Source organism: Petromyzon marinus, unplaced genomic scaffold, assembly GCF_048934315.1.
Source record: "Petromyzon marinus isolate PM22_M1 ecotype Great Lakes invasive population unplaced genomic scaffold, UKy_Petmar_22M1.pri1.0 PM_Scaffold_77, whole genome shotgun sequence".
NCBI lineage: Eukaryota > Metazoa > Chordata > Hyperoartia > Petromyzontiformes > Petromyzontidae > Petromyzon > Petromyzon marinus.
Genome location: NW_027423685.1, coordinates 121,734 through 138,569, shown reverse-complemented (window position 1 = coordinate 138,569; position 16,836 = coordinate 121,734).

Here is a 16,836-nt window from a genome sequence, read left to right as displayed (position 1 = left end):
TGCTGGTTCTTTAGCAATAGTGAGGAACGGAAAACCATTCACAGATGGCGAGTATGCTAAAACGTTCATGCTGGATGTAGCCAATGAACTTTTTGATGATCTTCCGAACAAAGACAAGATAATCAAACGGATACAAGACATGCCTCTGTCGGCAAGAACTGTTCATGATCGTACCATCGTGATGGCAAACAAAGTGGAGGAAACGCAAGTGAAGGACATAAATGCAGCGCCGTTCTTTTCTCTGGCTTTGGATGAGTCAACAGACGTGAGCCATTTGTCGCAGTTCAGCGTGATTGCAAGATATGCTGTTGGTGACACACTGCGCGAAGAAAGTCTTGCTGTTCTGCCATTAAAAGGGTCCACAAGAGGTGAGGATTTATTCAAGTCTTTCATGGAGTTTGCTCAAGAAAAAAGTCTACCTATGGATAAACTTCTCTCAGTGTGTACTGATGGTGCTCCGTGTATGGTGGGGAAAAACAAAGGATTTGTGGCGCTTCTCCGTGAACATGAAAATAGACCCATCCTAAGTTTCCATTGCATTATACACCAGGAGGCACTTTGTGCTCAGATGTGTGACAGGCAGTTTGGCGAAGTGATGTCGCTGGTCATTCGTGTGATCAACTTTATTGTTGCCCGAGCCTTAAATGATCGCCAGTTTAAAACACTGCTGGATGAAGTTGTAAATAACTATCCTGGTCTGCTTTTGCACAGCAATGTGCGTTGGTTGTCAAGAGGGAAGGTGCTTAGCCGTTTTGCGGCTTGCCTGAACGAAATCCGGACTTTCCTTGAAATGAAAGGCGTCGGGCATCCTGAGCTAGCCGACACCGAGTGGCTCCTCAAGTTTTACTATCTCGTAGATCTGACTGAACATCTGAACCAGCTCAACGTGAAAATGCAAGGCATTGGAAATACAGTGTTATCCCTTCAACAAGCTGTATTTGCTTTTGAAAACAAGCTGGAGCTTTTCATCACGGATCTTGAAACAGGTCGTTTACTACATTTTGAAAAACTGAGCCAATTTAAAGATGCATGCACAGCAAGTGAGCCCATTCAAAACCTTGATCTCCACCAGCTAGCTGGCTGCACATCCAGTCTCCTACAGTCCTTCAAAGCACGCTTTGGAGAATTTCGTGAGCACACTCGTCTTTTTAAGTTCATCACCCATCCAAACGAGTGTTCACTGAACACAGCCGACCTGAATTACATCCCTGGTGTCTCCGTCAGAGATTTTGAAGCAGAAGTGGCTGACCTGAAGGCCTCAGACATGTGGGTGAATAAGTTCAAGTCACTGAATGAAGATTTGGAAAGAATCACACGACAGAAAGCGGAGTTGGCGAGCAAGCACATGTGGACAGAAATGAAAAAACTCCAACCCGAAGACCAGCTGATTCTCAAAACTTGGAACGCGCTTCCTGTCACATACCACACACTGCAGCGTGTGAGTATTGCTGTATTGACCATGTTTGGATCTACGTATGCATGTGAGCAGTCATTCTCACATCTTAAAAACATCAAGTCCAACCTACGATCACGTTTAACGGATGAATGCCTCAACGCTTGCATGAAGCTTAACCTCACCAAGTACCAACCCGACTACAAAGACATCAGCAAATCCATGCAGCACCAGAAGTCGCATTAATGGTGAGTGTTATAACAACATTATTTAAAATAATAAATTCAGAGGCTTATTATACTGACATTTAGTTGAATTCCCTTTTAAAATATATTATATGGCTCTCACTGAAATAAATTTCCAAATTTTTTGCTTTCATGGCTCTCTTAGTCAAAAAGGTTCCCGACCCCTGCACTATACTGTATATAACCAGCTGCCAATCAAAATAAATGTTTGTACTTCTTTACATTCCTGGGTGGATAAAAGCGTGGGGTAGATTTACGATTAATGAACTGAATGCATGCCATGAAATCAGACTAAGCTGTTATTTAAAGACAGCTTAGTTAAAGTCCATGGCCGTGCGTGCTTGCTTGTGCAGCACACGCAGGGAGAGCAAACGAAATTCTTCTTCTATTTCATGATCGCCAACTTCCTCATCGCTCTCCTCCACCCTATTGCTGCCCTCAAAATCGTACAAGTGTGCTGAGGGGCAAGCACTCAGGCTCCACAACACGAGGGAAGGGAGGCGTGTGTTGGTTGCACAGTGCAGACAGAGGTGGTATCATCATCGCTCAAGGAATCCTCATTCTCATCCAGATTGATTCTGCGGGACAACCGGGAACAGGTGTACAGCATCTGCTTCTTCATCACCAGGATGGATTTGACCTTCAGGAATTCGTTAACCTTAATCACCAATTGCTCCTGCAGGCACACAGTGTGGTGGTGAATAAACAATGATGCTGGTGGTGCTGCTGTTGATGTTGGCTGGGAAGTGCCGACGCCCAGAGCCACGATGGCGTTCATAGCAGAAGTTATCCTCTCCACGTGGGACACCTTCTCTGCTGCACGTCGCTTCATGCGATCTTATTCTTCCAACCCCAAACGCAGGCGCGCTTTGGCCTTGGCTTGTGCCGCCTTCACTTCCTCCTCGCGATTCTTTAAATCCGTATTCGGCTCTTCAATCCTGAGATTGGTCTTCCAGATTTCCTTCAAGGCAAGTACATGTAGGTCCTCCTGATGCTGTCACTGTGGAGGCTGCATCTCCATCGAGGAAACCTTTCTCCCTCAATCAGGCGGGCAACCTCCTTATTAATGGCTGCATTCAGCTTCTTCCTCCGCTTTCGCATTGTCTTGCTCGACAGCCTGGTAGTGTTGGAAGAAAGAAAACTCAACAAGCGAAGTGCAGCAGAGAAGGTGGAGAGGATGACATCTGTTATCAATGCCATCGTGGATCTCCACCTTGACACCTCCTCTCAGCTAACATCAACAGCAGCACCAACAGCATCGTTTATTCACCGCCATGTGAGAAGACACCGCACTGTGGGACTGCTGGAGCAATTGGTAATCAAGGTTTAAACTCCTGAAGAAGCAGATGCTGTACACCCATTCCCGGTGTTCCCACGGAATCGATCTGGATGACGATGAGGATTGCTTCAGCGATGATCATGATCTCACGCTGCCTGCACTGTGCGACCCATGAACGTCTCCCTTCCCTCGTGTTGTGGAGCCTGAGTGTTTGCCCTCAGCACACTGGTAAGATTTTGAGGGCAGCAATAGGGTGGAGGATAGCGATGAGGAAGTTGGTGATCATGACATAGAATAAGAATTTCGTCTGCTCCCGCAGCATGTGCTGCACAGGGACAGCTTAGTTTGATTTCCCGGCATGTATTTAGTTAATTAGCCCTACATCCACCCCCATGCCTTTATCCAGCCAGGAATGTAAAGAAGTACAAAAGTATTTAACTTGATCGGCAGCTGGCATATACGTAGCCTTTCGCGACCAATATCTTACCTATAAAAGGCATTTTTTGTCCGTCCGTCTGTCTGTTTGCCTGTGAAGTATTTGGGTCTCAGGTGCAGTGATTTGAGGCGGGGGGGGGAGGCGGGGCATTGTAATTATATAATCGATTGGTAATCAGTCAATGGTTATCATTAGTAATGAGTTGTAGATTAGTAATTAGTTGTAATGGGTGTTATTGTGATTATATGCTACGTTAGTAATCCGTTAATTAGTATGTGTTTCCCCTAAATGAGTTAAATGATGACGTCACCCTGCTGCTCTATTTAAGACCAGGAGCAAGTGAGGGCTTTACCATTCTGGCAAATTGCCCGATGATGTTGGATGTAATTACCAGTGAAACGTCGTACTCAAACTGTAAATGTTGTGGATTCACTCTTCAACACACCGGTGGGCTAAAGTAGTGAACTATTTGTCTTTTGTCAACATGACACTTTTTTGCTGATTGGCCGTGTCGGGTGGTGGAGGGTTATGACACATTTATAAATAACGCGATCTAACCCAAAAACCTTTATTATGAATAATATTGGTCGCGAAAGCCTACGTGTTAATCGGATTGTATCTCTCTATAAACATAAACCAAATAATAATTATGAAGTATTAGACCAGGGGTCGGGAACCTTTTTGACTAAGAGAGCCATGAAAGCAAAAAATTTGGAAATTTATTTCAGTGAGAGCCATATAATATATTTTAAAAGTGAATTCAACTAAATGTCAGTATAATAAGCCTCTGAATTTATTCTTTTAAATAATGTTGTTATAACACTCACCATTAATGCGACTTCTGGTGCTGCATGGATTTGCTGATGTCTTTGTAGTCGGGTTGGTACTTGGTGAGGTTAAGCTTCATGCAAGCGTTGAGGCTTTCATCCGTTAAACGTGATCGTAGGTTGGACTTGATGTTTTTAAGATGTGAGAATGACTGCTCACATGCATACGTAGATCCAAACATGGTCAATACAGCAATACTCACACGCTGCAGTGTGTGGTATGTGACAGGAAGCGCGTTCCAAGTTTTGAGAATCAGCTGGTCTTCGGGTTGGAGTTTTTTCATTTCTGTCCACATGTGCTTGCTCGCCAACTCCGCTTTCTGTCGTGTGATTCTTTCCAAATCTTCATTCAGTGACTTGAACTTATTCACCCACATGTCTGAGGCCTTCAGGTCAGCCACTTCTGCTTCAAAATCTCTGACGGAGACACCAGGGATGTAATTCAGGTCGGCTGTGTTCAGTGAACACTCGTTTGGATGGGTGATTAACTTAAAAAGACGAGTGTGCTCACGAAATTCTCCAAAGCGTGCTTTGAAGGACTGTAGGAGACTGGATGTGCAGCCAGCTAGCTGGTGGAGATCAAGGTTTTGAATGGGCTCACTTGCTGTGCATGCATCTTTAAATTGGCTCAGTTTTTCAAAATGTAGTAAACGACCTGTTTCAAGATCCGTGATGAAAAGCTCCAGCTTGTTTTCAAAAGCAAATACAGCTTGTTGAAGGGATAACACTGTATTTCCAATGCCTTGCATTTTCACGTTGAGCTGGTTCAGATGTTCAGTCAGATCTACGAGATAGTAAAACTTGAGGAGCCACTCGGTGTCGGCTAGCTCAGGATGCCCGACGCCTTTCATTTCAAGGAAAGTCCGGATTTCGTTCAGGCAAGCCGCAAAACGGCTAAGCACCTTCCCTCTTGACAACCAACGCACATTGCTGTGCAAAAGCAGACCAGGATAGTTATTTACAACTTCATCCAGCAGTGTTTTAAACTGGCGATCATTTAAGGCTCGGGCAACAATAAAGTTGATCACACGAATGACCAGCGACATCACTTCGCCAAACTGCCTGTCACACATCTGAGCACAAAGTGCCTCCTGGTGTATAATGCAATGGAAACTTAGGATGGGTCTATTTTCATGTTCACGGAGAAGCGCCACAAATGCTTTGTTTTTCCCCACCATACACGGAGCACCATCAGTACACACTGAGAGAAGTTTATCCATAGGTAGACTTTTTTCTTGAGCAAACTCCATGAAAGACTTGAATAAATCCTCACCTCTTGTGGACCCTTTTAATGGCAGAACAGCAAGACTTTCTTCGCGCAGTGTGTCACCAACAGCATATCTTGCAATCACGCTGAACTGCGACAAATGGCTCACGTCTGTTGACTCATCCAAAGCCAGAGAAAAGAACGGCGCTGCATTTATGTCCTTCACTTGCGTTTCCTCCACTTTGTTTGCCATCACGATGGTACGATCATGAACAGTTCTTGCCGACAGAGGCATGTCTTGTATCCGTTTGATTATCTTGTCTTTGTTCGGAAGATCATCAAAAAGTTCATTGGCTACATCCAGCATGAACGTTTTAGCATACTCGCCATCTGTGAATGGTTTTCCGTTCCTCACTATTGCTAAAGAACCAGCAAAGCTAGCCGAATTATAGTCACCTTGCCGGGTCCATACGCGGAGTTGCTGCTGGCTAGCTTGCACTCTGCTCAGAAGCTCTTGGCACGATTTCTTTCTGCTGTCTCCCGCAGGGTATTTTGATGCAAAGGTAGCGTGGCGCGTGTCGAAGTGCCGCTTTACATTCGACCGTTTCAACGATGTAATTTTATCATTGCAAATTAGACACACCGCAGAACCCGCTCTCTCCACAAAGGCGAATTCTTCGGTCCATTCGTCCTGAAATGTACGATACTCGTCGTCTTTTTTTCTTTTCGCCATCTTCTTCGTCGAAGGGTTAGCTTTGAGCTAATGACCGAGCAGACGCAGTCTCAGACTGATTCAAAAGGGGGCGTTTACCTGTTTTACCCAGCAACGGCAAACGTAGGCCAGTATCATCCAATTAAAATAATGGACAATTGCTCCTGCAACCCTGAACAGGACATGCGCAGTGAAAAATCGATGGATGGATTAAAACAAGTGAGAATATTTTGTTTTATCTGCGAGCCATATGCAATCATCAAAAGAGCCACATCTGGCTCGCGAGCCATAGGTTCCCGACCCCTGTATTAGACCAAGGGTCATCCAGAAGAAATACAATGTGAAACAGGTCAATCACACACGACCAAGATAAAATGTATTCCATAGAATCAGAGCCTCCCAACCGCCTTTGTCTTCCAGAAGCACGTGGTAGCAATAAATTACACATGCAGGGAGGGCGCCTCCCCTTGAGATATCAAACACCATATCAAACACTATTGTCAAGGGGTGCCTCTGCGGATGTGTATGCTTTAACTTAGCTATTTCAATGCTAAATTCTATGCTAATTCCTTTATCAAGGGGTGTCTCTGCGGATGTGTATGCTTTAATTTTTAACATAGCTATTTCTGTGACCAGTCACAAGCTAATCACTCAGCCATTTCAATGCTAAATTATATGCTAATTCCTTTGTCAAGGTGCTTTGTTTCCTCTCACACAGCTTAAAGGTCGTGATCTGAACGTGGCTCTTTCACTCCAGCGCTGTCCTACCAGACAGTCTCGTCCCTTCACCTGATGAAGGCCGCTTGTGTTGTGGCCGAAACGTCGTGAGAATATTAGACCGCAGTCCATTCGCTGGCACTGCCTCTGAGTACTTTTCACACGACGGTCAATAGTATGGTTTATAGCATGTATAATAATAAAATAGTATAACAGTGTAATGTTTAGCATAATTCATAAGGCAATATATAGTATCGCAATTGTATAGTGAATATACAGCAGTGTGATACACAGGAGGGTTGGTAGAATAATACATAGTGTAATATTACAAGTCTAATATTTTATAGTCTAAAGTATAGGGTAATGTATATTAACGTATTGTATAATTCAAGGGTGGGGTTTGTCTACGGCAGTGTATATTAAGGTGTATAGTCGTGTAATTTAGAAAACAGTTTAGTTGGAGGCATATCAATATAATGCCTATTGTTAGAGCTTACATTGGGCTGTGTATACGATATTATACAATGTAGTTTAGATTGGAAGGTATAATATTGTAATGTATAGTAGTCTAGTTTGTAGCATAGTAGTAACGCAACACAGGACAGAGCAGCGCATCGTTGCTGTTTCTTCTCTCCCCCCTCCTCCGTTCCGAGCATAGATGGACTCGTCCGTCTGAACAAAGCTCGTCGCTTTCTATGGTGCTAACCACAGTGGTGCTAACGTTGAAAAGAAAAAAGAAACCGCCACTTTTTTCCGACATAGTTCCAACATAATTACATGCTAATCCCTCACACTAACATCATGCTCATCCCCCAGTTACATGCTAATTTCTGACTTTAACATCATGCTAATCCAACACATTAACATAGCTACTTCAATGCTAAATTCTTCTGTTGATCTGTAAACTCCTTGGTCAAGGCGCTCTGCCCCTCCCACCCAGGTTAAAAGACGCGGCCAAAGCTTGGCTGTGTTCACTGAAGCGCTGTCTTCCCGACAGTTGTCTCTTCACCTGAGGAAGGCTACTTGTGCTGTGGCCGAAACGTCTTGAGAATTTTTATTTTATTATGTTGTATTTTTATTATTTTATTTCAATTCTACGTGACTTTACTGAAAGAACCAAGAAGAAAAATACATGAACTGTTTCCTGCGGTGATATCTAAATCTTTAGACCTGACATAAACACACTAAAACATAATCGGTAAAATTAAAGCAGGAATCATTGTATTATCCTGATATATACAACAACACAACACCTCACGACGGTAATGTTAAGCAAGTGCTATTTTCTTCTTCTTTCGCTAAACTCACGTAGATAGAAAACTAACATTATAAAAATACGTTTGGAAATATTAAAATAATATTTTTGTGTGTAGACAACTAATATTTCAAAATTAAGTTGTTAAATATTAAAATAATAATGTGTGTCTATGTCCTTGTGTGCGTGTGAGTAGATGTGCGTGTCTTCTACGATGTGTGTGTACGTCCATGTGTTTGCATATAAGTCGATGTGTGTGTGTGCAAGTCGATGTGTGAATGCGTGAGTCGATATGTGTGTGTGTAAGTCCATGTGTTTGTGCGTGCGTCGATGTGCGTGTGTGTACGTCCGTGTGCTTATGTGTGCGTCGATGTGTGTGTGTGTGTACGTCCATGTGTGTGTGCAAGTCGATGTGTGTGTGCGTGAGTCGATATGTGTGTCAGTCGATGTGTGTGTTAGTCAATGTGTGTGCGTGGTGTGTGTGTGTAGACAACTAATATTTTAAAATAAAGTTAGCACATTTTAAAATAATAATGTGTGTGTCTAAGTCCATGTGTGCGTGTGAGTCGAAAGCAGGTACCACCACAGTCGGTATGCACTGCTGTAGTGATAGCAAGAACAACCACAGTCGGTATGCACTGCTGTAGTGATAGCTGGTACCACCACAGTCGGTATGCACTGCTGTAGTGAAAGCAGGTACCACCAGTCGGTATGCACTGCTGTAGTGATAGCAGGTACCACCGCAGTCGGTATGCACTACTGTAGTGATAGCAGGAACCACCACAATCAGTATGCAATGCTGTAGTTAAAGCAGCTACCACCACAATAGGTATGCACTGCTTTTGTAATAGCCGCTACCATCACTGTCAGTATGCACTGCCTTTGTGATAGCAGGTTCCACCACAGTCACTAGGCACTGCTGTAGTGATACCACAAACCACCACAGTCGGTTTGCACTGCTGTAGTTCAAGCAGGTACCACCACAGGCCGTGTGCACTGCTGCAGTGATAGCAGGTACCACCAAAGTTGGTATGCACTGCTGTAGTGATAGCAGGAACCACCATAGTCAGTATGCAATTCTGTAATTAAAGCAGCTACCACCATGGTCGGTATGCACTGCTGTAGTGATAGCAGGTTCCACCAAAGTCGGTATGCACTGCTGTAGTGATAGCAGCAACCACCACAGTCGGTATCCACTGCTGTAGTTAAAGCAGGTACCACCACAGTCAGTATGCACTGCTGTAGTGAAAGGAGGTACCACCAAAGTTGGTATGCGCTGCTGTAGTGATAGTAGATACTGCTATAGAATTGGTAGATACTACAATAGAGTTAGTAGATACTAAAACAGTCAATATATACCACTATGGTCAGTAAATACTGCTACAGTCAGTAGATACTACTATACAGTCAGTAGATACTACTATGGTCAGTAGCTACTGCTATAGTCAGTAGATACTGCTGTAGAGTTAGTAGTTACTACTATAGTCAGTGGATACTACTATAGAGTCAGCAGATACTACTATAGAGTTAATACGTACTACTATAGAGTGGGTAGATACTACTGTAGGGCCAGTAGATACTACTACTACTACGGTCAGGAGTTACTACTACAGTCAGCAGATAGTACTGTAGGGCCAGTAGATACTACTCCGGTCAGCAGCAACTACAGTCTGTAAACACTACTATACAGTCAGTAGCTTCTACTGGCTCAGTATATACTACTGTAAAGTCAGTAGACACACCTACAGAGTCAATAGATACTACTAACTCCGTTGTATGTATGGTGTAGGTATAAATACCTAAGCGGGGAAAAACATATTGTTTAGGGGGGGGTCGACAATTTTCGGAAACCTTTTAGATCAACTATTTACCCCTCACTTTCTATTACTTTTTGGACTTCTGCAAGCCTCTTATAATTTTGTTGACGGACAAATGGACAAACGGGCTACCCGGCTTTCACATTAGTTTAGTATCTGTGTATGTATATGTCAGTATTTTAAGAGAAGTTTTAAAATATATTTTTCGCCCGGGCAACGCCGGGTACTTTCCGCTAGCCTTACCTATAAACGTAATTTTTTGTCTGTCCATCTGTGTGTCTGTCCATCTATCTGCGGACACAACTTGCGAAGGATTTGTCTCGCAAACCGTGGGATTTACATTTTTTTTAAAGTAGCCAGATACCACGCCATAAGCCCCGTGGTGAGCCAGCACTATTCCGTTTTCCCATCGGTAAACTTTAAAGTAGTTAAATAAACAATTTAGTGCTATTTATTATTTAATAATTTCATCGCGCCGCTCCGCGAGCGCTAAAGCTGCCCGGGGGTTGCCTCTAGCAATAGGGCATCGGTGGAGGGGGGGATTTCTCATTCGCCTTCAAAATGCAAAAAAAAACAAAAACACACAATGCTGAGGTAAATTCATCAAAGTGTCATGTCTTCTTCTCCCCCCCCCCCCAACCACAATGTGTGCACTTACTACTATAGGGGCGGTAGATACTAATATTATAGACCTCATGCCACGGCAGATCTCTCGCTTACTTCAGCAGTGCTTTCTTTCTGTGGTTGTCCCACCTGATGATGATTGCTTGTGTTGCGATCGAAACATCGTGATCTATTATTTTTCTACCTACGTAACTTTACCGAAAGAGCCAAAGAGTATGGATTCCTGCAGTCACGAAGGCTTCAAATCAAGTCATCAGATGTTTAAGAGACGATGCGGGTTTCAGTACAAACTTGTTGTGGAAATTTGAAGTGGCACGCTATTTATTAATTGTCATCAGTCTTCTTGCATGTGTTTGTATGATGGTGAACCTGAAACTTTTTACAAGCTCATATAGCTCAGAAGTCTCGTCCGGCTTTTTTGCTGTGCACACTTAATCAATTTTGTTGATTCCCTCAGGTGTATTGAATGAGGGATGATCTTCTATCCACATGAGCATGTCTACGTAGATGTGGACTTCCACGGTTTTGGAACTCGATTCGCCACCAGTAATCCGTCAATCGACCACCAAACACTTCATGATTATTTGTCAGGAATTTCATGAGTGCGTTAAATCGAATCATGAAGTGTCGAGTGACTATGACAGGATACTGTTCGATCAATCGTTGTGTGGCACATATGTTGAGTTCATTTGGATGTTCATTGGGTCTTTCATCAGCTATTAAGAGTGACTTGCACATATCAAGCAAATTCAAATCATTGCAACTGAATGTCCCGAAGTATGTTGGTGGTCCTATTGAACATATTTGTCCAATCAATTCATTCTGCACTCTTTGCCAATATGCAGCTGAACCCGAAGGTTCTTAAGGTAGAGGTGAAGATCTTCTACTCTACCATGTTGTCCTTGAACCTTCTTTCCAAAACCTAATGTTAGATTGGATGCGATAATACTCGAGCATTGATAATGCGTAGAAGAGGTAGTCGTTTAATTGAAATGGTGTATCACTACCCACAATTCTGAATTGAAAGTAGTCCAATGGAGTGATTGACAGGTCTTATTTCTTTGAGTCCATTGCTTCCTTTTGGGAAGAGGTAAAACCATACAAACTCTTCAACTTTCAAATAATGTGCTTTGTTGGCAATGTTGTTGGTTGTTTTAGGCCTTATTCCGTGAGTATGATCACAGGCTTCGTATTCATCCTCCACATTTGGCTGATCACAATCTATGGAAGCCATGACTGATGTTTGTACAGGCATCTATTCCACTTGTGCTGCCATAGTTTCTTGCATTGCCTCTCGCAGATGTGGTGATGAATCTTCTTCTTCTCGCATTCCTGGATTGACAATGTCATTTTTCGGGTGAACATCTATGAAGTTGATGGTGAATTGAACATTTCTTGATCCTGTTGATCATCTGCAGATTTCTTCATGTTCTTCAATTGTGTTGCACTCAATTATGCATGCTCTGCCATTGCCTGCTGGTGCACCTTTCTGACCACATGAATGTGGATCAGTGAAGTACTATTTTGATTTGAAGCTTTCGTGACTGCAGGAATCCATACTCCGTTTTATTTTATTTTATTTCTAACTAAGTTGACTTTACCGAATAAACCAAAGAGTATGAAGAAGTATTTGTCATCGTAATCCATAATTCCTAGTGATTTCGATCCTGTTATTAATACACCAGCCTGATGATTTGTGATCAAATCATTAAATGCATCACCCAAAGTGATTCCTTGTGAATCACCTTCATTGACTGAGTCTTGTAGACTTCCAACGAGTAGTGTTTCCTCATCATAGGCTATTGAGAATGAGTTGCTGAACATAATTAAGTCGTGTCTTATGGCATCGAAATATTCAGATATCCATTAGCTGTCATTGGATATCCTAGATTCACAAGTTTGGCAAATCGAATGGTTTCATACATTTCATCACCCTCAACCAAGTTCATGTTCAATGTGTTTGTGGTCCATATGCTTGGTGGCAGTATACAGTGAGGGAAAAAAGTATTTGATCCCCTGCTGATTTTGTACGTTTACCCACTGACAAAGAAATGATCAGTCTATAATTTTAATAGTAGTTTAATTTGAACAGTGAAAGAAGGAATAACAACAACAAAAATCCAGAAAAACGCATGTCAAAAATGTTATGAATTGATTTGCATTTTAATGAGGGAAATAATTATCTGACCCCTCTGCAAAGCATGACTTAGTACTTGGTGGCAAAACCCTTGTTGGCAATCACAGAGGTCAGACGTTTCTTGTAGTTGGCCACCAGGTTTGCACACATCTCAGGAGGGATTTTGTCCCACTCCTATTTGCAGATCTTCTCCAAGTCATTAAGGTTTCGAGGCTGACGTTTGGCAACTCGAACCTTCAGCTCCCTCCACAGATTTTCGATGGGATTAAGGTCTGGAGACTGGCTAGGCCACTCCAGGACCTTAATGTGCTTCTTCTTGAGACACTCCTTTGTTGCTTTGGCCGTGTGTTTTGGGTCATTGCCATGCTGGAAACCCCATCCACAACCCATTCTCAATGCCCTGGCTGAGAGAAGGAGGCTCTCACCCAAGATTTGATGGTACATGGCCCCGTCCGTCGTCCCTTTGATTCGGTGAAGTTGTCCTGTCCCCTTAGCAGAAAAACACCCCCAAAGCATAATGTTTCCACCTCCATGTTTGACGGTGGGGATGGTGTTCTTGGGGTCATAGGCAGCATTCCTCCTCCTCCAAACAAGTCGAGTTGAGTTGATGCCAAAGAGCTCCATTTTGGTCTCATCTGACCACAACACTTTCAGATGTTCATTGGCAAACTTCAGACGGGCATATATATGTGCTTTCTAGAGCAGGGGGACCTTGTGGGCGGTGCAGGATTTCAGTACTTCACGGCATAGTGTGTTACCAATTGTTATCTTGGTGACTGTGGTCCCAGCTGCCTTGAGATCATTGACAAGATCCTCCCGTGTAGTTCTGGGCTGATTCCTCACCGTTCTCATGATCATTGCAACTCCACGAGGTGAGATCTTGCATGGAGCCCCAAGACGAGGGAGACTGACAGTTATTTTGTGTTTCTTCCATTTGCGAATAATCGCACCAACTGTTGTCACTTCTCACCAAGCTGCTTGGCAATGGTCTTGTAGCCCATTCCAGCCTTGTGTAGGTCTACAATCTTGCCCCTGACATCCTTGGAGAGCTCGTTGGTCTTGGCCATTGCGGCGAGTTTGGAATCTGATTGATTGCTTCTGTGGACAGGTGTCTTTTATACAGGTAACAAGCTGAGATTAGGAGCACTCCCTCTAAGAGTGTGCTCCTAATCTCAGCTCGTTACCTGTATAAAAGACACCTGGGAGCCAGAAATCTTTCTGATTGAGAGGGGGTCAAATACTTATTTCCCTCATTAAAATGCCAATCAATTTATAACATTTTTGACATGCGTTTTTCTGGATTTTATTGTTATTCTGTCTCTCAGTGTTCAAATAAACCTACCATTAAAATTATAGACTGGTCATTTTTTATTTATTTAAAGCTTTCGTGACTGCAGGGATTCATACTCTTGGTTCTTTCGGTAAAGTCACGTAGAAGGGAAACAAATAATAAAAATATATTTTTATAATTTTTATAATAATAAAAATATCTTTTTATAATTTTTTTGTAGAAGGGAAACAATAAAAAACATATTTTTTTATTATTTTATTGCTTCCCTTCTACGTGACTTTACCGAAAGAACCAAGAATATGATCATTTATTTGTCAGTGGGTAAACGTACAAAATCAGCAGGGGATCAAATACTTTTTTTCCCTCACTGTATATAAATAATAAGTTGTCCATATAAAATGTGAATTGCTTTAAAGGAGCCAATTAATTGATTAATTGATGGCGATTTTGATACAGGCATGCATTGTCACCGGAACTGAGTAGGTGTGCAAAATTAAGAATTTATTGGACAAGGGAAGTGGACAAAATGTAGATTACAAGATTTGACCACGACACAGCTTTCAAGTTAAATAAAACCGTTGAATAAAAATGAAATAACAAACTAAAAACCACTCATGTAGACTGTAGCCTGGTTCTTAACTTGAGTGAGCATACTGCCAGTATATAAGGTCTTTTCGTTATAAAAAATAATAAAATAAAAATAACAAAAGCCACGACGTTTCAATCACAACACAAGCTATCGTGTTGTTATCGAAACATTATAGACTACCAGTATGCTCATTCAGGTTAAGAACCAGGCTACAGTCTACATTAGACTGCCAATATGCTCACCAAGCTTAAAATCCAGGCTACAATCTACATTATAGACTAACAGCATGCTCACCAAGCTTAAAATTCAGGCTACAGTCTACATTATAGACTGCCAGTACACTCACCGAGGTTAAGAGCCAGGCTGCAGTCTACATTAGTTTGTTTTCTTCAATCTACGTGACTTTACCAAAAGAACCAAAGAATATGAATTCCTGCAGTCACGAAAGTTTGAAGTCAAAATTTGTTAATCTTTTTTTATTTTTGAAAAGCCATAACAATTGTCACGCTAACTCTGTAACACTCTCATTAATAATCATGAGCGGAATATTATTTTTGATTGAATTTCAGATTTACTGCAATACACCCGTCCTTGGACGGGCTATAGGCTAGTAATATATTTACAATATGTAAATTAGATAAATAATTTCTTCACAATAAACATAAAACAATTATTCTTCTTATAGCCGAATTGGGAACGTGCCTTATCAATGAAGAGCGCATGAGCAACTTAATAATAGAAACCGTTGTAAACTATTACAAAACCTTATATAAAGAATTAAAGCTTTCGTGACTGCATAAATTACTCATTGTTTTTTTTATTCTAGTCTCTCATCTTCTTGTTGTTTTTACCTCTGTGCAGTTTAACGCTCTCTATGTGTTGCTTTGATGTCACCCTATATGCTCCCTCGCTATTTGTTTTTTACACCTGATGAAGATCACTTGTTAAATTTCGATTTAAAGCTTTCGTGACTGCAATGATTCATCTTCTTTGGTTCTTTCGGTAAAGTCATTCTACGTGACTTTACCGAAAGAACCAAAGAAGAAGATCACTTGTGTTGCGGTCGAAACGTCGTGATTGATTTATTTTAATATCATTTTATGGTATTTCTACATACGTGACTTTACCGAAAAAAACAATGAGTAAAAACTTATATTTTCACCACCAAAACATTTATCGTCTTCCAACTCCATTATATATGTAGTGGATTCAAGGAGAGTAGAGACGGCTTGTAGAGGCTACACGTTTATTCTAATAATAACGGTAACAATTCCTAACACAAAGGGGTAGCGGCCCCTCCACCCAATACCTGGGGAGGTATAGCGGAGGTATAGCCTCCGAGCTAGTGTGTCCTATTGACTAGGCTACGACTCTCGGCCCTCCGGCTAAGGGGCTCTAGGGGAGGGCATCCGACCCGACCCAGCCAAGGTCCTCGGGTCCCGGCCACTGGCCCACTCGGTCCCGGCCCTTAGAAGGACGTCAGGTCCCGGGGGTTCCCAGGATCCTAGCCTAAGCAGTCTTCAGTCTTCAGCTTGACGATGACTGCCGGACCCGTCCAAAGGTCCGGCTTTTATACCCGTTTCAGGGTATCTCCGCCCCTAGCCACGCCTCCCTTATGGAACTCTCTAGGGGGCTCTGGAATATCCCCCCAGCCCCTCTTTTGAGGTCTGGGGAGCCCTATTGGCCCAACGGGCCAACTCATCTCACCCAATCGTTATACCACCCCCTATTGACACGTGCCTGCTACTAAAGGTAAGGATGAATGGGAAATGTACACTGCCCAACCATGCTACAACATATATATTGATTCGAGTTGTAATGATGAAAATAAACAGGCCATTAACACTCGTAATAATAAATTAAATAACTCACCACAAGGCTGGACACCATCTTGTTATATTCTCCGCGCAAAAACGGCAATATAATACAACTCAAGAATACACGAATGTCTCGTTACTGCAATAGCGATCACAACACTGCAGCTGAATTCCCCTGTTAATGAGATTGAGCGCCAGTTGTCAATATTTTGAAGTATTTTTATATATTGAAATTAACTTTAATATCAAAGTGTTGCGCACATATCTTTATTACCACCACTAACTCGGTCAACTCAATTAACATTTCCGAGTTCCTGTCAGTCGGTTTACATATCAATTTATAACAGTTATGTATATTAATTATCATTGGAAATAATGTAGCATGCATCTTACCTGCTAGAAATCCGCCCCAATATAAATCGCCCCGCAATGTAAATGTGCACGTGGTGCTCTGAGACCAATCCCCGATCGCCTTCGCGTTTCCTGAAGT